At 37.5% G+C, this 25,074-nt stretch overlaps 1 long non-coding RNA gene across 3 annotated transcripts in view; it reads right to left on the reverse strand.

Moving 5' to 3' along the window:
• Window positions 1-7,727: 7,727 nt before the first annotated feature.
• Window positions 7,728-25,074, reverse strand: part of LOC122056554 — a 34,839-nt gene continuing 17,492 nt past the window's right edge. For all 3 annotated transcript variants that reach the window (XR_006133261.1, XR_006133259.1, XR_006133260.1), the window contains exons 8-16: window positions 19,635-22,401; window positions 17,730-18,887; window positions 16,937-17,009; window positions 16,765-16,841; window positions 14,468-14,510; window positions 13,444-13,677; window positions 11,066-11,159; window positions 9,201-9,649; window positions 7,728-8,003 (exon numbers count right to left, since the gene is read on the reverse strand). This is a non-coding gene — a long non-coding RNA (uncharacterized LOC122056554). The remainder of the gene's footprint in view (window positions 8,004-9,200; window positions 9,650-11,065; window positions 11,160-13,443; window positions 13,678-14,467; window positions 14,511-16,764; window positions 16,842-16,936; window positions 17,010-17,729; window positions 18,888-19,634; window positions 22,402-25,074) is intronic.

Here is a 25,074-nt window from a genome sequence, read left to right on the forward strand (position 1 = left end):
CGGGGGTGGCAGGCCTAGCTCAGCAGCACGACGAGAATCTCGGGCGAATTGAAAACAATCGTTGGTGGCATGCGTGTGTGACCAATGATAAGTGCAATAGCGTGGCCCCCAAGGCCCAGGTCGGGGGGCATGGTCTGCAGCTACGCGTGGGATCGGTCAAACATCCTGACTGGGGTGGAAGGTAGGCCGAGCATCCCGAGAGCGCGGGAGGGGTTGAGCAGGCGGTTGGGGTACTCTTCTCTCCGGCTTATTGGCAGAGGAGGGCGGTTTGTCTACCTTCCTTCGTGCCGTCTGCACTTCCTCCACATTGATATAGCTAGCGGCTTTCTCTAGCATCTCATCAAAATTCCTTACGGGATTTCTGAAGAATTCTCCCTCTCTCAAACCATAAGAGAAGACACTCATGAGTATTTTTGATATGGTTGTGGGGACGTCCTGAGTCACTTGATTGAAACGTTTGATATAGCTTCTTAACGGTTCCTAGGACCCTGCTTGAGAGCAAACAAGCAGTGGTCAGTCTTTTGATATTTCCTGTTGCTGGCGAAGTGGTGCAGGAATGCAGTCTTGAAATATAAGAAACAAGTGATGGACACGTGCGACAGTCCATCGAACCACTTCTGGGCAGAGCCCGATAGGGTATTCAAGAATACCCGACATTTAACGGCATCACTATACTGATGTAGCAGGGTCGCGTTTCTAAACTTGCGGAGGTGATCTTCAGGATCTTTGTGTTGGAGCAATCCCAATGGTCCGCGGGACCATGTGTTTTGGTGTTTGGGCAAAGGGTTTAAGTTAGGTTCACCCTTGTATTTGATATGTGTATTTGAGTTGTGCAGGTTTGCAGGATACACATATGACTCAGGTTGATGGCTTCGGGTCCGGTGAAGGATGGAGCATCCGAGGGACCGTGGACAAGGCAGCGAGGACAAGGGCCGAGGGAAGCGACTTCGAGGCATACGCGAAGGATGGCATTGGGTACGAGCCGCGGGCTTGAATGCATCCGAGGGACGAGAGCCAAAGGAAGTAGGCTTGAAGGCAAAAGGTCAAAGCTGCAAAGGAAGAATCAAGTGAGTCATAAGGGTGAGGGTACGAGTGCACGAGAGATTGTACTTGAGTAAAATCCTAGTTTTTAGGGTTTTACCGTGCGATCAGAAGCGCATCGAAAGATCGTAGCGCCATCGTAGCAAGATCGTAGATCGCATGTTTTAGCAATGATCGCGCCGATCGGGCAATGATCGTATCGTGTGGAATCGAGCTTGGGATGTAACGAATTTCCAGAGGGCGCCGATCGCATGTTTTAGCAATGATCGGTAGGCGGGTTTTCTAACCCGTGGCCTATAAAACCAAAGCTTGGGAGCTTGGTTTGAGTTGACGAAATAGAGGTGGTTAATCTCTATTAGTAGTCTACTTGTGCCCTAGCGTCAAAAGAGCTCTTGTGAGGGTTGTGGTGAGGTTTCTCCACCCACAAGGAGGTTTGAGCTAGCCGGAAGTTTTCCGGGGAGTAATCCACCGAAGGATCGGGATCGTCCACCTTACGGACACGCCGTGGAGTAGGAGCTTTATCTCCGAACCACGTAAATGATCGTGTAGCTTGGAAGCGAGTATTTGGGGGTGCCGTCTATCCAACCCCCCTTCAAGCCGGCCGTCCGATCCCCAACAAGTGGTATCAGAGCAAGGGCGCACTTCATCGGACTAACCACCGAGAAGAGCAACGCATAAGAAGATGGCCGGGTTGATTGTCCCTCCAAAGTTTGAAGGAGGAAGCCTTATGGACATCACATTTTGGATGATGAAGATGGAAGTCTTCTTCAACACGGATTGGGACACCATGATGGTGGTAAAGGAGTCATTCAAAGTCCCAAAGAACAAGAAAGAAAAGAAGCTCCGAACACGACATTGGACGGAGGAGCAAACCTCACGATCGGAGGCAAACTCAAAGGTAATAGCAATTTTAATTGATTTATTGCCTCCTAATGTGATAAGTGGTGTAGGTAAATATGAGAATGCCCATGAATTGTGGAGCAAAGTGAAGAAATTACCATGGAAGGAATTTTTGCCTACACAAGAAGATGAAAAATCCGAAGAAAGTGATGAAGTGGTCCAAGAGGAGAAGAAGGACCAATCGGATGTGGAGAGCAATTCAACATCAAAAGAAGAAGAACCCAAGGAGATGGGTTTAATTGCTCAAGTTGAGGAGGAGGAAAATGAAGATGAGGCATTATCTACATCCTCAAGAATTGAAGAAAATTCCAAGGCAAGTGAAGAAGAAGAAGAGGTCTTGGAAGTGGTCAATCTAGCAAGCACCTCCACCGAAGTGAAGTCAAAGGACCACATAATTTGCTTCGGGTGTAATAAGAAGGGACACTACAAGAGTAGATGTCCTTTGGGTAAGAAAGAGGTAACTCCTAAACTCAATTCAATTCATTTTGAATCTAATTTGAGTTGTAGGAAGAAGAACGAGAAGAAGCACATTAGATGCTTCACTTGTGGTGAAATAGGGCACTACCACACCAAATGCCCAAGGAAAAGAGAGCTCAAAAGGTTGGGGCATTTAAGGATGTGGGAAAAGAAGTGGAGGAAGAATGGAGGCTCATGTCAAGGGGGAGCTCCAAAGGTAAAGGGTAAGGTAAACCCTAGTTTGAATTTGAAGTCAAATTTAAATTCCTCCATGCATGCTAGGAATAATTCTCATTATTTACCCATGCAAAATTTTAGATTTAAATATCATGATAGGAATAGGGTAAATATCGATCATAACCCTAGGAGACCTATACATGAAAAACCTAGAAATGGTAGACCTAAGGAGACCCAAGGCATTAATCCCAAGAAGGGGAGACATATGCCTAGAAAGGGTAGGTCTAGGAATGTCCAAGGTGAACATGTTGACTCTAGGTTTAGGAACCTAGAAAGGGAGAATCAAGCTTTGAAGGCAAAGCTTGATGGTTTAGAGAAATTCCTTAAGAGATTCACTATTGGATCTAAGGGATTAAGTATGGAGTTGGGTAGCCAAAGACCCAATAATGATAGATCGGGCTTGGGATACCGATCTAGTCCCTCCAAGGCCAATGAGAGTTCATATGCTAGGGTGGCAAATGATCATGGCAAGGGAGAGGTCTCCAAGGCTAAGGGAAAGTCTTATGCTAGGGTTGCATATGACTATAGCAAGGAGAAGTCAATTAATGGCAAGGGAAAGTCATTTAATGGTAAGAAGAAATTAACCAAGGACAAGGTGTCCAAGGTTAAAAAGGTTAGGTTTGTAGGCCAAGTGTCACCAGAGGTGCACCGATGTGGCCTAGCCATCGTGGATGAGTCACCTAGGGAGGTGGCTAAGGCTAAGAGCTCTAGGGGGAGCTCAAAGAGTCAATTTGGGACCCATGGCCAATGAATCTCAGGTGGATTTTACTTGGGAGTCTATACAAGCCATGGAATGTGCCAAGTGGTTTGGAGACGGACTTGAGTCTCAAACCTAGGGATTTGACACAATTGGTTTATGTTTCATGCTTAGACATATGACATTGGGGTCATATAGCATGATAATTGATTTTGGATGTATAGATTCCATATAAACCAATGCTAGGGATGCATTGTGGGTTAGTATGGGAAAATACATCAAGAGGAAGCCAAAACTAGAACTTTAGGTCAAGGTTCAATTGAACTTTTTAGCTAGTTTTGTGTTTTGTGTCAATCTTGGGATTGGTGATAGATATATTTTTATATATATTTTTTCCAAGTAGACATTGATATAATAGACCTCTCCACAAAATTTGGGATTTTTTGGAGGTCTGTGGAATTTCTGAAGTTGGCCAGAAAAGGTTGATTTTTGACTACAGAATGTCTCTGTAAGGTTCTGTCGAAGGGGGCAATCGACTGGTACTTATGGCAATCGACTGATACCATCCTGAAAGTGTTTTCAGCACTAGATTTTGACCGGGTCACTCATATAGATGTATGGGATCCATGGGTGATACATACATGAGTTTAGGTCATTTGGATGACAAGTTTTCAATAATTAAGATATTGTTGGAGAACTTTTTGGATGTTAGGCAAAGGGGGAGAAGTAAGGTTTAGTTAGGAAACCACAGTACCTTTAAGAGGGGGAGCCTGGATAGGTTCTTAAAAGCCGTTGTAAAAATCCTAACTCAATGGAGAGCTTAGGTAAAGGGGAGCCTTGGGATAGGTCCTTCAAAAGCCTTATGTGGAAAATCCTAGCTCAATGGGAGCTTAGGTGTAGGGGGAGCCTTGGGATAGGTTCTAAAAAGCCTGTTGCATTGTTCATGCATGTTGCAATGTATTTGATTCGGCAGTGTAAGTCCAAGTGTGTAGCCTTGGCAACGTAAGTCCATTCGGCGTTGTAAGTCCAAGTGTGTAGCCTTGGCATCGTAAGTCCATTCGGCGGTGTAAGTCCAAGTGTGTAGGCTTGGCAACGTAAGTCCATTTGTTTTAGCATGTTTATTTGCTATATGTTTTCCCTAACTTAAACGTATTGCCAAACACCAAAAGGGGGAGATTGTTGAGCAATCCCAATGGTCCGCGGGACCATGTGTTTTGGTGTTTGGGCAAAGGGTTTAAGTTAGGTTCACCCTTGTATTTGATATGTGTATTTGAGTTGTGCAGGTTTGCAGGATACACATACGACTCAGTTGATGGCTTCGGGTCCGGTGAAGGATGGAGCATCCGAGGGACCGTGGACAAGGCAGCGAGGACAAGGGCCGAGGGAAGCGACTTCGAGGCATACGCGAAGGATGGCATTGGGTACGAGCCGCGGGCTTGAATGCATCCGAGGGACGAGAGCCAAAGGAAGTAGGCTTGAAGGCAAAAGGTCAAAGCTGCAAAGGAAGAATCAAGTGAGTCATAAGGGTGAGGGTACGAGTGCACGAGAGATTGTACTCGGAGTAAAATCCTAGTTTTTAGGGTTTTACTGTAGCAGTACTGTAGCGCTACTGTAGCAGTACTGTAGCGCTACTGTAGCAGTACTGTAGCAGTCGACTGCATGTTTTAGCAGTCGACTGGGGCAGTCGACTGGCAGCGAACAGAATGTGTGGAATCGAGCCGTTGGGATGTAACGGTCGAATTTCCACAGAGGGCAGTCGACTGCATGTTTTAGCAGTCGACTGGTAGGCGGGGTTTTCCAACCCATGGCCTATAAAACCAAAGCTTGGGAGCTTGGTTTGAGTTGACGAAATAGAGGTGGTTAATCTCTATTAGTAGTCTACTTGTGCCCTAGCGTCAAAAGAGCTCTTGTGAGGGTTGTGGTGAGGTTTCTCCACCCACAAGGAGGTTTGAGCTAGCCGGAAGTTTTCCGGGGAGTAATCCACCGAAGGATCGGGATCGTCCACCTTACGGACACGCCGTGGAGTAGGAGCTTTATCTCCGAACCACGTAAATGATCGTGTAGCTTGGAAGCGAGTATTTGGGGGTGCCGTCTATCCAACCCCCCTTCAAGCCGGCCGTCCGATCCCCAACACTTTGTTGTCATCATATTCCCCAATAGTTGGGGGCTTGTATCCTTTTGGCAGCCTTTCCTCCAATATTTTGGAGGAGAAGGGCACTTTTTCTTCTGGCTCCACCCGACGTTCTTAGGCAGAGAGCTTTCTGCCATAGAAACTTGTGATTGCTCCTTGTGGCTTTAGCATCCCGGCTTTGGCTGATAATAACCTTGGCCGGGCTCCCTATAGAAGGCCGAGGGAAATTCCATGGGCTGCTTCCTCTTAGAACCTCGATCCGAGGCATGGGTCGGCTCTTTGAAAGCTTCCGACAACTTTCGCGGTCGGGAGGCGGTAGTTTGCATTTCAAAGGTCGCCCTCTTCTTGGCTTCTTTGAATAGTTCGTATTTTCCAGCTGTCATGGTTACGTTGATTCTACCAGAATCCTCCATCTTCAAGTTCCGGAATAGGTAGATGTGTTCCCACAGACGGCGTCAAATTTAATCCCGTCCGGAAGCTGAGTCGGACAGAGGCTGGTCGCGTTGTCCTCGTTGTTGACGGAAAGTCGCGGAGACACCTAGTTGATCTGGTACCTCCTGGAAAGGTTCCCACGGGTAGATGACGAGGGGTGATGACTGGGACGATGAGGCGAGGGTTCTGCACACACTCAAACAAGCACCCAGGTCGTTAGAAACCAAGAACCAGGAAAAAAGTCCCCGGGTCAGGCCCTCCGACACTCAAGTCAAGTACTTTTTTCCCCAGAAGCACAGTGAAAAGACGAAAAATAAAGGACAAAATGTGAAAAGATGAGTGAGCGTACCTGTATAGAGACAAAGCCTCCCTTTTTATATGACAGTGGATACTTCTGAAGTCTGACGAGTGACAGGGAATGTTGGGTGTCAGGATTTGTCTGACGGTGAATGACACATGACATCTTTCTATAGGTCTAAGGAGGGATCGGTGGGCAATGAGCCCTAGACCGTTAGTATATTTCCTGACATGCGGTAATTATTCTCTGACGGTTGTTACGATTCTCTGGCTTGATTGTTGTATAGTGTATACTCAGCTCGGTCTATTAACCTTAGACTGGGTCCTCGTACCTGCAAATCTTGACCTATAGGCACAGACCTGCATTCCCTGGCGCATTCCCTGTCTTGTGTTTGTTGTCCCTTAAATCCATATCTGTACGTCCAGACTGGCATTTGTCATTCGGTCCCTCCCTGTAGATCCAGACCTGCGCCTACCGGTCTGCCAATCGAGGCCTTCGCTTGTCGTTCCTCAAGTCTCGTCTTGTATGCACAGCCCTGCTCCGTATTTTATCCTGTACGTCCTGAATCGTATGTCTTGGCCCTCATTTCCTGTTCTGCCTGTCTCGTTTTGTAAATCCTGACCTGTAAGCCTTAGTCTGCATATCCCGACCTGTACGACCTGGTCCGTATATTCTGACCTGTACGTCCTAGTCCGTATATCTTGTTCTGTATGTCTGTAAGTCCTGACCTGTATCCCGTAAGTCTTGAATCGTATGTCTTGGCCCTCATTTCCTGTTCTGTCTGTCTCGTCTTGTAAATCCTGACCTGTAAATCTTAGTCCGCATATCCCGACCTGTACGACCTGGTCTGTATATCCCGACCTGTACATCCTGGTCCGTATATCCTGTTCTACATATCTGTAAGTCCTGACCTGTATCCCGTAAGTCCTGAATCGTATGTTTTGGCTCACATTTCCTGTTCTACCTGTCTCGTCCTGTAAATCCTGAACCGTAAGCCTTAGTCTGCATATCCTGACCTATACGACCTAGTCTATATATCCCGACCTGTACATCCTGGTCCGTATATCCTGTTCTGCATGTTTGTAAGTCCTGACCTGTATCCCGTAAGTCTTAGTCCTCATATCCCGACCTATATAACCTGGTCCGTATATTCCGACCTGTACATCCTGGTCCGTATATCCTGTTCTACATGTCTGTAAGTCCTGACATGTATCTCGTAAGTCCTGAATCATACATCTTACCTACTCGCCCTGTAGGCCTAACCCCTGGTTGTCACTTATGTCTAACCTGGACCGTCCTATAATCTGGACTTCTGACCACCACGTAGGCCGGACCTTTGACCACCACGTAGGTTGGACCTTTGACCATTACGTAGGCTTGACTTCTGACCGCCACGTGGGCTACCACCTCGTGGGCTTGACTTCCGACCACGTCAACTATCCGACCCTACTATCATGTATCGTATCATACGTCAAGCACGTTAAATAAGGATGCCCTTTCAAATAGAGCAACTCATATTACTTAAAACATAAACATTAAGAATAACTTGTATGATTAAAAGCAGAGAAAAGAATTAGCAAATCATGGTAGGGAGCAAGGTTGGGATAAACCAATGCTTCCATGAGTCGAAGTATCAACTTGTTTTTATTTTTCACACCCTTAAAGTAGCAGATATTGCACGTCGTTCAAATATTAAAACTTTTATAGTACTTCAGAAGCAGCAATGTGATTCAAACCTAGTGTGACAGTACCATGTCTACCACTTGGAGAAGATCCTTCTTGTGGTGAAGCCCGAGTTCTATGAAATCAGCCTGGACAAAGAAAAGAATTGAACAATTTTCAGAGAAAAGTTAACATAAGGGTCGCACAAAGCAAAAATTTTGATGTCATGAACCACAAATGTCAATGAGTCGGTTTGAGAATACCAAATGGTAACCTATTGTTCATTTTACCATATAATATGCAGTATTTTCTTTCTCAGTGCAGGATGAGAGAGGAGACTGCAAGAAGAATACTAGAGAAATTCAACTTTGTTTCTAAAATATCAACAAATTAAGTGAAAATTAAACTTTGGCCACCTAACCTCTAGAACGTTCTTCAATCACTTGGCAGGGAATTCCATATTTGTCCCAAAAGTTGCTTCATCATATTCCTTGTATCTCATCTCCAATTAAATTTACACAATACAATATGCAGTGGGTCAACCATTTCACAGGTTTGGTAGCATAAAGAATGGATAATGGGACTGCTTCAGATATCACTAAGCTACAATTTACCAATTGAGACATGCTTTCTTGGCATTGAAGGAATGGGAGCTCTGGATTATCCAAACAAACCAGATGATCTTGGACAACCTAATCATAGTTGAGTTATAGCATACACCCCACTGGGATATCCTACAGACTGAATGTAGAATTACTCTTCTTAATAAAAGTGAAATGAAACATAAGGGGGGAAATTGCCAATGGTGCCTCATAGTTTAGGTTAGTAGGACTATGTTTAGCTACTTGAAAGGGCACAACAAATTATGGATCGGTGAGAATAGACCTAATTGACCAAGTAGGAAATAGTAAAAGTCAAAATAAAGATAAGTGAAACCGATTTTTAAAAAACTTGAATGAGGATGAAAACTAAAGGAACTGAGTCATGAGAATTATCACTCCACCCAAATCGACTAGATTGACAAAAAAAAAGTTCCAAAAAGAAAATCTAACTAATCCAATGCCCATAATTTACAGGTGGTACTAACAAAACATTTTTGGAAAAAATCAAGCCCCAAAAAAATGCATATTTGTTGCTTTATATTTCCCTAGTTATATAGCAAAAAATATAAACTCAATTAGACTTATCAAACATGAAATGAATAAAAAAAATCGGATATCTCCTATGCTAGATTCAACTGGTAACACACCTCATGACGAAAATAGGTTCCAATTTTTAGAACAGGCAGCATACAACGTAGAAGAGCAAGATATTAACAAAAAAAAAATCCTGACAATGGTGCTTACTTCATTGATGTTATGTTAGTATCCTGCAAGAACAATTGGTGCAGCATTTAAACTTGCAACACATTTTTGGTGAACTTTGCTAGAAACTGCAGTTGGAGGACCCAGTTTAGAAAAAAGTGCCATGAAATGGCTCAGCTCTTCTAATAGCAGATGGTTCATCCAAATCAAGCCTTGCTATGAGATCACCAGCCTACAACAAGAGGTTGGTTGTCCTTTTAACAAGGATGAAGATCAATCATTAATGAAGAGGAAATCTCCCTAATCCAAGACTAGGTGCATTGCCTGGCCCTTAAAACATCACAAAATGAATTACTCCAAAAGCTGGCAATAGCAATGGCATGCTTCATAATCAGCATACGGTGTTGTTAGTCTCAACCTGGGTAAGAAACCAAGTAACGAAGCAATTTGCATGGTGTCTCTGCCACCAATTTAGAAGGATCATGGTCATTCTGAAAAAGAGAGAACATAGATGAGAAGTTAAATCGATACCTCCAAATAAAGGTGATAACGTGGCCAATATCATGCATCAAAATGATACGATAGGAAAAAGTGAAACACTAGAAGAAATTCAAAATATCAATGTTTTGTAGCCACTTACAATCTACTACTGGCTGGAACTAACTAATAACATATAGATACAAATCTTTTTAGTTTTCAAATATTACACTTTTAGTTTCATCAAGTCTACCAGAGTAATAAAAATATGTAATATAAACAACAATATATATTCGTTATGCTCAATAGACATAATAAACCAAACAAGATCTAACAAAGAGATTACATTATCAAAAATAAAAATTTGAGAAGGAAACATTCATAATCTTGAATGTTAAAATGGAACCTTGAACGATTTGTGAATGTCGCTTCTACTTGGTAGACACTTGATATGCCTGATAAGTTGTAAAAGCAATCCATATCAAACAAAGAATGGTCACATTGAAGGATCCAACTACAGTAAACAAAATGCAAACAGGATACATGTTCCATGTTGTGGAGGATTAAGGGTGTCAATGAGCCAAGCCGCTCGTTAGCTATTCGAAGCTCGATTCGATAAAAGCTCGTTTGAGCTCGTTTAATTAGGCTCGTTAAGATAAACAAACCAAGCTCAAGCTTCATAATATTCGGCTTGTTAGCTCGTGAACATGTTCGTTAAGCTCATGAATCAATTTTTAAATTAAAAAAAATAATAGTTTTGATATTGAATTTATAGATTTTACACTCTACTTATGAAAAACATAGACAAATATATTTAATTTATTTATTAGAATAAAATTATAAATTTTAACAAGAATATTATAATTTTTAAAAAATATATAATTTAGTTTTTAATGAATATTTAAATTTATAATTTATATTTATTAAGCTCGTTTAGGCTCGATAAAAGCTCGAATAAGCTCGTGAGCCATGAATATATTCGTTAAATAAAGCTCGAGCTCGGCTCGATTATAAACGAGCCAAACTCAAACATCCAAGAGTCCGGCTCGGCTCGGCTCGATTACACCCCTATGGAGGATACAATAGAATCTATGTCAAGATGATTCAACTTAGAACATTGCATGAATTTAATGAGGATACATACTGTAGAAGATTTCTTGCATTCTTGATCACAATCCTGAACATCAACTTTAGACTACCACATTTATATTTATTAACTTAACCCATCAATCACCAAGAGACTGACTTCAGTAGTTTGATAGGATTAAAAGAAATATTAAGCAAATGTTCAACATAGCGGCACCAAACAACCTAAGATTTATAATTTGGTTTAATCTCATTTTCCATCTCAATGTGCTGGGAACAAAAAACTTTATGGAGGAGATAATGAATATGATTGATAGGATAAAGAGGATAATATAGAGTTATACCTTGCAGAAAAAAATTGAACAATTGACTTGCATATGGCAAAACCTTATCTCCAACATGATTAATTAGTGCAGATATCAAATTCAACACTTGTACCTAAAAGATGTTAGCAAGATGATGTAAAGAATCTCATAAAAGAGGGAGAAAACAAAACAAACATGGATCTCTATAATTGTAAAACACAAAGTTTACATGACAAAAATAACTAATTAAGTTAAAAGATACTCTTACACATAATGCATGAACCTCCGAATGCCAATAAAAATAGCGTTCAAAGAGGAATTTGATTTCCATTCTAAGAAAGAAGGATTCAAATGTATTGGGTTAGAAGCATATTATAATCTAGTTAATTATCAAAAAAGCAAAGAAATGAAGTTATTCAATGAGTAAATTATTAGAATTCTTACTAGCGCTCAACATTTGTAGCTTTACAATTCAGTCCAAAACACTGTCACTAAAGTTGAACTATTATGAAATTCAATTGTCCTAATGTGGATCTCCTATCTATGGAATAACCCATCTATATTGAATAGACCAAAATATGTAGATGACCACACAAAGGTCGAACAAACCTTTTTCAAGAATCCTTAACAGTTGTTTCCTAATAGTCATTCATTGAACCCAAAGAATTGACTAATCACACTTGCAACAATTAAGATCTGATAATAGTGATATAATTCAATTTTCTAACTAATTGTTATACTTCCTTGGAAAGTCATTTTAACACTAGGAAAACACATGATTTGCGTATACTCGGGAGTAAAGCATAATCAACCAACAACAACAAACAAGTCTTATTTCACTAGATAGCGTCGGCTAAAAGCATTATCAACCAACATAAACAAAATAAACATGCATTCGTTCCTCATAAAAGTTGGTAGAAAGATCAAGTGTTGACACTTTCTTGGAAAAATAAAAAGGCAAAAAGGCATTTTAGATAAATTACAAAGGCAAAATAGAAGAATTAAAGCAATGAAATAATAATTTGCAAATGTTTTAACCGGTAAACTCTTTGAAAAAGGCCTAAAAACTGAAAGATAAACCTTTAAGTCAAACTCTTCAACTTCTTCCATCAACTTCAAGTAAAAACTCTAGTATGTTGGTAGATGCTCAGAAAAATCATGTTCAAAAAAGTTCTTGAAAAAATAACAAACTAAAAATAAATGGAGCAATAATAGTTCGTTAGAATGTAAATCCTATTAATAGAAAGCTGATAATAATGCATATAACATAATGTTATTTAGATATTTTAAGGGTATAAAATGAGAAGTAATGATTGAATTGACTTGTCCTTTAGAAAGAATAATACTAGCACCTTGAGCAATATAATTAAAGCGTGATGGATAGGCTTCCTGGTGACACCTTTAATTTGTTACAAAGTAATAATCATAATAGAATGAATAAGCATATATGCATAGAAAGTGTTAATCTATAACAAACATAAAGAGACATGAACAAAGAAAAGCATTTTAACATATATAGGCATTATAACTGAAAGAAGAAGAAGAGGAGCAACAATTTTTACTCTTGATATTGCACTCATGATAATGCAAAATATATCATAGCAAAGATGATAAGAAACACGCAGTTCATAAAGATTTGATGAGGACATTTATATTACCATATGCTTCCCTATCATGACAAGACCAATTCATATTCAATGGAATCTATTTATACTTGCACAAGATCATCAATTTGTCACATTTGGCAATCCTTAAACGTATGAATCATATTTTATTTGTTTGAAAGCATGGAATATGCAAGCTTTTACAACAATGACAAGTAAGAGATCCAAAAAAAAAAATCCTTTCTCTTTTATTATTATTATTATAGTTTATTGATTGTCTATTCTTCTCTTCTTCTAAAATAGCTATGCAAGGTCATGTTACCTACACCCCAAGGCCACAACAAACACTAGTTAACCATTCTGCACTCTCAATTTCAATTTATCCTTCTTATTCCCCACACACTTGTGTTTCAGACCACATTCAAAATACATATTAGCTAATGTCGAGGGCATGGATCCAATCTAGTGGCCAAATTTATTAGAATAAAGTTAAGAAAGGCTTGGTTCTTTAAGTTATCAATATTCGACATGCATATTCTTATATCATGTGCTTTCGCATCATCTGGTTGATCCATCATTTCTATGATTGACAACCACAATTAGCATGGTAATGAAAAAAGAACAAAAAAAATTCAAAGTAATAAAAAAATTAGTTTATTTTGCACAATTCAATTCCCCATGTCAATAGATAAAAGAACAAAAATTCATATATGAAATAAATAATTAAAAAGTAATTGATTGTATAATTGATAAAAGGAAATTCCAATTCAAAAATGATCACCTCCTTTCATAGCTACAATAAAGCAACCCTACCAGATGGGAGTGAAGTGGATTTACAGCTGCATTTTGAATCTACATTGAAGTTTTGCACGGGATGCCGAAAACTAGGACATCATGTGGTGCACTGCGATGCCTCCCGGAATCCTCAAACAATGAATACGATTGGTGGGAACCATGCAGACTTGGATAGTCCTGCTGATGAGGCCAGTGATGAGAACATGAGTCCTGTGATAGTGGGAACAACCAGACAGAATAGTCAGCCGCCACCTGCACATCAGCAAACATACAATGACTGCAACATCAACTTTAACTACCACCGGAAGAAGACATTGGAGAGAATGACCTACTGACGCTGGTGTGTACAGATGGTTGGAACCAGAAAGACATGTGCCCACCTGGGGCAGTAACGATTTTGAGTTGTCCCAACCTCTGGTAGTATCAAATGAGGAAATATAGCAACTTGAAAATATGATTCTAAGAAAGGTTCCACCTATACTCAAGGCATTCCCAATGTAAGGGAACATTTAAATAAAGCTAGAGCTGATCCTAAAGGGCATTCTGCCTAGTCATTGCTACAATCTCTAGCATGTAGGAAAAAGAATTTGAGAAACAGTTTCAATAATAAAAAATACAAGAGTTCAATGGATGGAACCTAATTGCAAAAGCTACAGTTGCATTGGCAATACCGCCTGAACACACGCAAGGGCTAACATTTCAATGACTGCATTCACTATTTGGTGTAGCTCATGTGTCAAAAAAAAAAATAGAAAGCATGGTTATTAACTCATCGGCAATGCGAATGTAATAACTTTTTGTTCTGAGCATAATTGTCATTCCATGTTCCAGTTTGGAAAACATTCTCTAAATGGAACATATCAACCTATCAAAAAGTATAAGCAGCTAAGTAAATGCATCTTATTCAATTTCAAAGCCTTGCACCTTAAAAAATATAAGCAATGAAAAAATAGAAAAGCCATACACATCTAGTGAAGTATGTAAGAAAATAACTTTATCCCATTCTCAAGAACAAAAGTCACTCGAGCATTAACCATTATACCTGGAACCAATAGGTCAATTGAGAGTCCTTTAAGATCTTTAACCTATGATAGAATATCAAGACAATCAATAATGAGATTAAATATTAAAAACATAGACAAAGAACTAAAACAAACAACACATTTTGCGACCACATCAGGATCAGAATCGTTATAGAGAACAAATTGAGCTTTATCAAAGCTTTTAACACCACACTGTATAAATTGTCTAGCAGTAAGCACATTGGAAGAAGAAAAGTCCTGAGCAGTATTTTTTTATGAATCAACAAAATCATAGTTAGAAAAAATGAAAGAAATAATCAGCGATAGAAGATAGAAAAAGCTACGTATGGAATAAAAAAAATTAAGATTGAACTCAGACACCGTCGAGTACTTACCATTTTGATTCCTTGGTAAAAATCTAGTAATAGATGAGACTCCAAAATAGATAATGCAGTCATGATCCTTCATGCTCGAGTGATCAATCCGAAACATCACAAAGTACTAAGCTTAGATAGTTAAAGTTTTTAAGCAGAAACAGTTGAGAGGCAAGAAATCTAGGTAAAAGAATTGGAACAACAACAACCCAGACTTAGGATTAATTGAAACCAAGATTTCAATGATGATAAAGGAAATCATCATATGGAACTTTAAGTGCATCAAAATAATACATTCAAAAACACATAAAGGATGACTAAATGATTTTGTCCATGCTCCTTTCATACAAGTTGCTAGGAAGAAAAGAGTTTACTCCCATGTGATTGTTGGCTTTGATTTCCTGATTTACTCCCTACCAATGGTGTGGGGCAATCATGGGGGGCCGCCAAGGTGGCATATTTCACCTTTTGCAGACTTGCAGAATAGGAAGAAAAGAGCTTACTTAATATTGTTAATAGTCCTATCAAAACATAGCCCATAAAACATAACAATCTTCCTCGAGGAAGAAAAAAAAACAAACTGAAAGCTCGATAACAGACAAGAAGACAAGACTAAAGGTGACCTGGTGCAGTGATCTCAATGGGCATGCTCAAAAACAGACAAAAAGACAAGACTAAAGGTTACCTGGTGCAGTAATCTCAATGAGCTCGATCCCATGACCATTAAGATAATAAGAAGAAAAATGCATTAAATGCCTGAATGCCAACGATCCACCGTTAAGAATAAGAATGCCATAATACTTGAATACGATCTATCCCGACCAATGGGAGGAGTTCAATCATTATATTAGGAGGATAAGAAGAAAATCAAGAATACTAGAAGTCCAATAATGTCCTGACCGAGGAATGGAGTTCGATCCTTTAGTTGGGAGGATGATAACGAGAAAAGCAAAAATACCAGAAGTCCAATAATATTCCAATAGAGCATATCAATAATGTCCAGGCTGAGGAGATCAATCCCTATATGAGGATAATAACAAGAAATTCATGAATACCATAACTCCAATAATGTCCAGACAAGAGAAAGAAGTTTGATCCCTTGGCCGGGATGATGATAACCCGAAAATCAAGAATACCAGGAGTCCAATAATGTCCCCACCAGGAAAAGGAGTTTGATCCCTAGGTCGGGAGTATGATGACCAGAAAACTAAGAATACCAGAAGTCCAATAATGTCCCAACCGGGTCGAACAATAAGGAATAATATTGAAAATACTGATAAGACTAGGAGATGAGTCACGTCCGAGGATAAAATACCAATAAGATGAGAAAACCAATCCGCTAGGGATATTTGTGTAAAGAGACTAGCCAAGGGTTGTTATAGAATAATATAGCCTGGGGATATGTCAATGATATCAGAAAGTTCACTAGACAATATCTAGAAGTATAATAGGATATGAATTCCAATCCCTCCCAGAGATAGTAAGTGAAAAACCCAAAAAGATCTAAAAAAAACTAATATTGCTGAGGTCTATTAGCAAGATCAGAGAACCAATCCCCTAGGAGAATATTAATAAGATATGGATAAGATTATAAAATTAATCCCGCTCGGGGGTGCAGACCAATACAATCAGAAAAAACAATCCCGCTGGGGAATATTAATAAGATCAAAAAACCAATCCCGATAGAGAATAACATAGAAGTTCAATAAGATGAGAAATCCAATCCCGCTTGGAGATATTATAAGATACTATAGTTTGGAGGCTGTTGTTCTCATATAAATAAAGATTTTGCTATAGGCAATTATTAGTAGAGACTCCTATACTTCAACCAATATGGAATATTATAGGTTAATGAATTACCCTCTAGACTTCAAGGAAAAGAGAACATTCTCATGTCATTCAAAGTGACGAAAAAGAAAGAATGAGATTAGATAATGAATTACCTTATCAAATTTCAAGAAAAAGAGAAGAACATTCGCAAATCATCCACATATAAGCTAGTGGAAACAAGAATCCAAACCTATAATGAAAGAGCATATTGTCATTATCAATCTTAGCAGTTATTTACAAGTTGACAAAATTTATTAATTGACCGATATGTCCAAAATAAAATACCTCTTTTCAAAAAGCTTTGAAATTCTCCTAGCAAATCTGGTCATGTATGACTTTGCAAATTGGATGTCTCCACCTACAACAAATGGTCAATTACATAATAAAAATAAAAATTATTGAAAATAATATGAAATTAAAGAAAAACTGCAAGTGATAATTATAATGAAAATGAAAAACTGGTGAACAAGTTGTAAAGAAAAATTTGTTGAGAGAAAATATGGTAACAACGAACTAATACTAGAAAATAGGTCAAAAGTATCATAATGAAAATTGAACCAGAGACTGGAATTTTAGTAGAATTTAGTGAAAATTGATCAAAACTCCCAGATATAGGCTGCAATTTTAGTAGAATTTTCAAATTTCTTTATAAATTATGATATCACAATGAAATTTCTGACAATTGGAATGATCCAAGGACAAGTGATGATTATAATGTTGATCAAGCTATTTTCCATATTCCTAATTTAACTCTTGTCAAGTTTTTGGCGAGATATATTTCCTGGAACCTCTAGGTGAACACTTAAAGGAACCAAAAAATAATATGCTTTAAGGTGATAGGTGACTGAAGCATGCTTCTTTCATGTAGTTCCATATATTTAAGTCAAAGACAATTCAATATGACAGCATAACACTAATGAAACTGAATAATAGATTGTAGTAGATTTGGAAGTAAAATGCATAAATAACTTACAGTAAATTACTACTCTAATGAAACTGAATATAAGTAGTCAAAAAAATTCTGAGAATTCAAAGAGGGCAAAGAAAAACTATGATAAACAAAATCAACAATACTGACCTTTTGTTAACTGAAAAACATGCAAAGCACAACGCTCTGCGGAATACATAGCCACTCCCATTCTTTATGCTTTGTGCAATAGCTGGAGCTAAAATAAAAAAACTTGCAATAACTAATGCAAGATTTACCTAATGCAATCATGGAAACAATTAGAAAAATTCAAATTTCAATGTGGCTTCTTTATAGATTTAAGGGAAAGTCAGTCACCCATTTAAAATGCATATGTTTGCATAGGCCTTTATACAAAAGAGGGCTCTTCTTCTGACCTCACTTAAGTCATCTTGAGAAGCTAAGATAAGTGACTGCACGAGCTGTGAACATACATTTCCTTCCTTTCCAACTTGAAACCAGAGTAATCTTTTGATTGTTATGGTTGCGGTTTAACAAATTGGGAACTATTCCCACACACAAAAATAAATGAATGACATTAGAATTGCATAGCAAAAATGGTACATATACCAATGCTAAGATTTGTACCTAATCATCTTTCAAGGCATCTTTGAGAGTATCAATAAAAGATGGAAAACTTCGGTGCAGTGTGGATGGATTGTGCCAAGAGATAGATTTAGTTAAACCCATAAGTACTTGTAGTCGAACCATTATCTTCCAGGTACTGAGACTAAATAAGATTGCATGACAGTGCCTCAATGAAATGTACGATTATTATTTCATTTCTTCTAGTATGATAACAGGACTTAGGCACTCCATATGGGATGACCAACAAAATTTCAAGCCCAACACACGTGAACAGGAAACAATGATCAAAAGAATCAAAAGTATATGGTAGAAGAAAGTCTTTCCCAATTTAATTGGTTCCTTCCAAACAAGTATATGGTAGAAGAAAAATAGCAAAAAAAAAATATATATAGTAGCATTGATGGAAATTCAATTTAACAAACCCATCATACACAATATTGAATCATTTAGGCAGATTTTTTCTTAACTACTTAGGCAAGTTATTTTAGATAAATCATATGGTCAGTTTGAAATTTATTCTCAAGAATATTTAAAGCCATGAATTTTGTTTTACAAACTCACTTTGAAATATTTTTTTCTTAACGAACTCCTTCAGTGTCTCCTCATTTGTGAGAGAAATTAACTCGCCTAACCCCAAAGCATCTTGTTCTCTCGCATTTCAACTGATCCATTAATTAGCCCCTGAAAAGTCATACAGAACCATAGTTGAATGATTTTGAATTGCAAAAGGCTAAAAATCTCAAAGAAAACAAAACTTAACCATAACAGGCATCCTTACACTTTATAATTAGTAAAACAAGAATTCAATTTAATAATTCATTTTTCAACATATTGGGGGATGTGGAAAATCTGAAGAAGTCACTTGCAAAAATATAAGCAACAGAGGGTGAGTACTTTAGGAATGCAAAGTCCAGGAAATATGATCTGGTCCAGAATTACAATTGTATGTTACCATACAAGACTCAAACAAAATATCACAACTCTGTTGATATCCTTTGTTGGAAAAAAGAGATATCTTTCTTTTTCTTCGCTCTTTATGTCAAGCAGTAGAGAGAGCATCTCGAATAGCTTTAATGAATGAAGAAAGGACATAGCAAACACATTTGATGCGTGCAAGTGTGAATCTGACACCTCAGAACTTTCTATCACTCCATTTTAATGATAGATGCTTGGCAAGAAATAGCTAGTTTCTTCATTGTTTATCTCAAAATCTACAAGAGTTACTTCATGGCTACGAATTCCACTGGACCAAAATTGGGCAACATTCAACTCCATTGCAAAACCACCTTTAACATTAAAAGTAAATGATTTAATTAAAGGAGATACTCCCCATTTCTTAGGCCTCTCCAAAGGACATATCTATTAAGGAGCATATCAAATAAAGTGCAAGTTCACAAAATCATAATATGTTAGCAAAGCACATTGTACCTGAATTGTATCAAATCCTGAAGCTCTCATTGATTGTTGCTAGAACCCATGTAGCTCCAAGAGGCACCTCAATGAACCTTCTTTCGATATGACCTATCATTTTAAGAGTACAACATAGATACATATGAATCCAAAAAATTGACACTCATTTAGTTGCTCATGAGCTAAAACTAAAATAAACTAAACTTACAATCTAGCAATAAAGAAAATGAAAACGGGTGAACAAGATGTAAAGAAATATCTGTTGGGAGAAAATATGGTAACAACGAACTAATACTAGAAAATAGATCAAAAGTATCATATCAGAAGTTCCCAGGTGTAGTAGCCATGTAGGCTCAGAAGTAGAAAGTGCAGTCATTGTGAAGTGCATGCAGTCTTCTGGGAAGAAAACAGAATCTGCTCGATTACCTAGCATAAATGAAGTAATTAAAAAAAATATCTAGCAACAAGTAAAGTTGGATGATAACTAAATTTAGATAGAAATAAACTGGAAATTTAAAGGTAAACCAATCTGTTGGAGGTGGTCCAACTTTACATGACACTGACAGACCACTAACTATTTGTTCAAAAATACCCCTACGAAGGGCCTTTGGGAACTTGACCTACTTTCCATACATTGTTGCTTATACCGTTGTTGGCAATGCAAGGGTGAGTGAACAAATTATCAGCTGGAAATATGAACCATCGAAACAGGAAATAGCTGCAGTTGCAATAAGAAGAAAACATTTCACTAACAGTTTAACGGATAGTAGATTTGTGCCTCATACCAACTCTGTATGTCATTGACCACGCATGCATCATCTTAGGAAGTTAATTGAGAAAATTAATCAAATAAGAAACTAGTAATTGGCATAAGAAGTTTGGAATAAACTTGATATAGCACCAAAAGTGAAAAAACAAACACTAGAAACAACTAGGCAATGAAAACAAACCAAAAGGTGTCCATATGCCCAGAAGAGAAACAAAAAGAGCAAATTCTCAATCAAAGAAGGCTAAACCTTGTATGACTCCAACTAGAGTATAAGCATCAAATAGCATGAATATAAGTATTAAACACATCACAATATAAAGCGGCAACATGGGGTTAAGCAGATCTAGGTGTCCATATGCCCCAACCATACAAAGTAAGTCATTTAGGTTTTGGAGGAACTAAGGCAACAACCTACTAGATCACAATTGACCATAAGTTACAAAGAGCACATAGATTTAGTAAGGAACACAAACACTTACATAAACTTCAATTGTGAAATTTTCTCAATAACTAAAGACAACCAACACCTATATTCAAGAAGCAGATTTACCAACAAAATTTCTACTTAAGAAGAGCCAATTTTGCAGGTAGCTTCATAAGAAACCTTCCGAACATTCCAACTAGGTTGATAAATTAGACAAACTAGCAACTACAACACAAATCAAAAGACACTACTAAGTAAAGAGATTAGAGAGAATAAAATCATCAAAAAAATACAAAAGGCAAAATACAAGAATTTTGAGACCCTAGAAAAGCTACACCACTGAATCATTCCCCTAACTAGTTTCCACAAAATATAAAAAATAAAAAATAAACATGAACAACCCTTTTCATAAAACATAACAAATAATGTAAAAAAAAACTTTGAAAAAGTTCCACAAGCAGAACCTCAAGTAGAGCTACACAAGCATTGAATCTTATCAATGACTTGTTGGACCTGTCCCCATAAACATGTTAAAATTCCTTATCAGGTAAGTGCTAAAATCTAGTGCAGATACAAAAAAACTACAATATCACATATATCAAGCAAATTGTTATATGCAACAAGTATAGAAATCTTAACTTCCAAAAAAAGCAAGCTCCCAAATTACAAAAGAGCATTAGTGATCAGGATAGAAAGCCATTACAGAGTTTAAAACTCCCAACGCAACATGAAAATAGCTTCATGCATCTATCCACTCAATCACAAAAGTAAAACAATCAGATACACCATATTTGTACAATATATTAGATTTGTTGAACAATCAACTCTAGGTAAAATTATTCAACGAAGAAATTGTTTCACTAAGCAAAGTAAAAAAAAAATTAATGTGATTCAAATTTAAAGTTGAATTGATCAATATCTAAAAGGTCATCCAAAATATCTAAAGAAGTCAAGATGTAAATAAAAAGAAATTATGAAAAGGATATTATTTAAAGGTAACTAAGTAATATAAATTATTAATTAAAGAATATTAATGGGTCACCAAAAACAGGGTCAATTGACAATATGTTTTGTTGAATAAAATCAACATTTTTGTAAAGAAGCATGCTATGAAGAAATATTAAGAATGTCTTCAACTAGATTAACAAATTGATATATAATTATTCTTTAAAATACTTAATTTTTCTATTTTACAAAGAACAATATAACTGCAAACCAGTATAACTTAAGAGGGAAAAAACTTGTAGTAAAAATGCAATTGATTCCATTATTATCCTGCCTATAAAATAGAGCAACAATCAAGTACAAAAAAACAACATGAAAAAGTAGAATGCCTCAAAAATATATGCAAGACTAGAATGGAATTAAAGTGTTTAAACAAGTGGTGAAGATGTTGAGGCAACACAAGCATAGCCCCAACTTTGGCAACTCCTTAAATGGATACTCAAACACTTAAAATATTCATAAGAAAAAAAAACAAATATTTATAAACATAAACACAATTACAACAACTAAAGACAAGAAAATGTTAAGACAAATAATGATTTTTTACTTATTGGTTGACACTACTTCAAACTCTAGACACAGTCAACCTGCAAGAAAGCAAACATCAAATCAGGTTATTTCTATATAATACCATCCTAATAAATAAAAGAAATTTCCTAAAGTAACACGAAGATAAACTTCTAACTTATAAGAAACTTTCAGAATTATAGCATGAATTATAGGAAAAAGAGAATTACAACACTTTTTATATTAAGTTGTTGGCCCTCATGTTTTTATCCTAATGTATGCACAAGTCACTAGTTTAAAAGACACAAAATAATTCATTCCTTATTAAATAAAGACTAACATGTTCTGCTTATAAGTGGAAAAAAGGAAGAGGTCTTGATTAGCATTCCATTAAAAGAGAAAAAGTGAAAGTTCATGAAATCATAAGAAGTTTTTTCTATTTTGGAAGTGAACTTCTACCAATCAAAAAAGGTACATATCAGATATCTTGCACCATATCTCAAAATAAAAACATTTTACGAATATAACTCTTTATAGAAATAAAAAAGGAGAAAGTATAGGAAAAAGAAAGCATGTATCTCTATTTGATAACTCTCATGAAGAAAACCATATTGATGCCCAAACGAAAGTCAATGCCGTTTCATAATTTCAACAACTTATGTCTTTTGCAAGAATTCAGCAACTTAAGTAGATTTCAGTCCTAGAATATCAGAATTTATGATCAAGTAAAATTAGAATGCTCGAAACACCTGAATACTAATTATAATCTGACCGAGCACAAGAGCTCAATCCCCAAGGTCATGAAGATGATAAATATAAGAATGCCTAGAATACCTGAATATCAATTATATTCCAATTGAAGATAATAAGCATAAGAATGCGCAGAATACAGGAATACCAATTATCATCCGAGTGGAGAGAGTAGCTCGATCCCACGACCAAAAATAAAAAATGGTCAGAATACCTGAATAACAATTATAATTCGGCCCGAAAAGAGAAGCTCAATCTCTCGATTAGGAGGATAATTATAAGAATATGAAGAAATCCAAAGAAGACCGAGAATATCCGGATGTCCGTTCCACCCTAACGGTGGAGAGGAGATTTAGGAAGACTAAAGAAGCCAATAGAATGCCACGAATGTCACAAACAATAGAAATTCCCTTCTTTCTCGATCGAGAAGAGGAGAGGAGCTTGATTCTACAGTCGACAGAATAATAAGAAGATCAAGAATACGTTGAGAAAGTTATAGAAGTCATATTTGTCCCAATCGGGGAGAGGAAATCGAAGGGCAATAAGGAAAAGACAAGAATACCCCGAGAATAACATGAATACCAGAAGTTCTAGAAGTCCCATCATAATCCAACCAGGGAGAGGAGTTCAATCCTACAGTCAGGAGGATAATAATAAGAAGAAGAAGATCTAGGATGCCACAAGAATGCCAAGACTGCCATGAATATCCAAAATCCATTCATGTCCAAGAGAGGAACTTCTATCCTTCGGTCAGGAAAGTAATAAGAAGACCATAAATACCATAAGTAGTATCTATCCCGATCGGGGAGAGCAACTTGATCCTTTGGTTGATAGGGTAATAAGGAAAAGACCAAGAATACTCCTAGAATTCAATGAATACCAGAAGTTCTAGAAGTCCCGTCAATTCCGATCGGGTCAAAGAATGTTCCTGCAGTATTCCAAAGAAAAATGGATAACCGCTTCAGAGGAACAGAGCAGTTCATAGCCATATATATTGGATATCTTGGTATTTTCTAAGAATGAAAAAGAGCATGCAGAACATTTGAAGGTTATGCTTGATATATGCAAGAAAAATGGTCTCATACTAAGTCCAACAGAAATGAAAATAGGAGTACCTACAATTGATTTTCTGGGAGCCACTATTGGCAATAAAAGAATCAAATTACAGCCTCGTATTATCAAGAGGATCTCAGGATTTCAAGAAAAAGATCTTCAAACAACAAAAGGCCTGCGATCATGGTTAGGACTTCTTAACTATGCTCGTTCTTATATTCCTAATCTTGGAAAAACACTTGGGCCACTATATTCAAAAATTAGCCTGACCGGAGAAAAGAAGATGAATAGTCAGTATTCGGCTTAGTAAGACAAATGAAAAAAAAAGGTCCAACAACTCCCGGATCTCGAGCTTCCACCAAAAAATTGCTTTATCATACTTGAAACAGATGGCTGTATGGAAGGCTTGGGAGGAATATGTAAGTGGAAGCTACAACAATTTAATCCCAAATCAACAGAAAAAGTTTGTGCATATGCAAGTAGGAAATTCTATCCACCAAAAGCTACCATAGACGCTAAGATCTATGCAGTAATGAACAGCCTGGATAGCTTCAAGATTTATTATCTTGATAAAAAGAAATTAATGGTCCGAACTGATTGTCAGGCTATAATATCATTTTTCAACAAAAGCTTTCAGAACAAGCCTTCTAGAGTGAGATGGATAGCCTTCATCGACTTCGTCACCGACATGGGCATACCAATTAACTTCCAGCATATCGACGGTAAGGACAACCTTTTGGCTGATGCCTTGTCTTGTCTTGTGTGCAGTTTAACCACAGGATGGCATCCACAAGCATAGACCCTGATGACTCTGGAGGAAGCCCTAAGTCAAATCAAAGCTCAACCCAATCAACATGCCTCCAATTATCTAGCCCACATTATCTACTCCTTACTGAATATGAAGACCTGTCAACTCAACCCGAACAAGCGTCCTCCTTGAAGAAGAACAT

Source organism: Zingiber officinale, chromosome 3B (genome assembly GCF_018446385.1).
Source record: "Zingiber officinale cultivar Zhangliang chromosome 3B, Zo_v1.1, whole genome shotgun sequence".
NCBI classification, from domain to species: domain Eukaryota; kingdom Viridiplantae; phylum Streptophyta; class Magnoliopsida; order Zingiberales; family Zingiberaceae; genus Zingiber; species Zingiber officinale.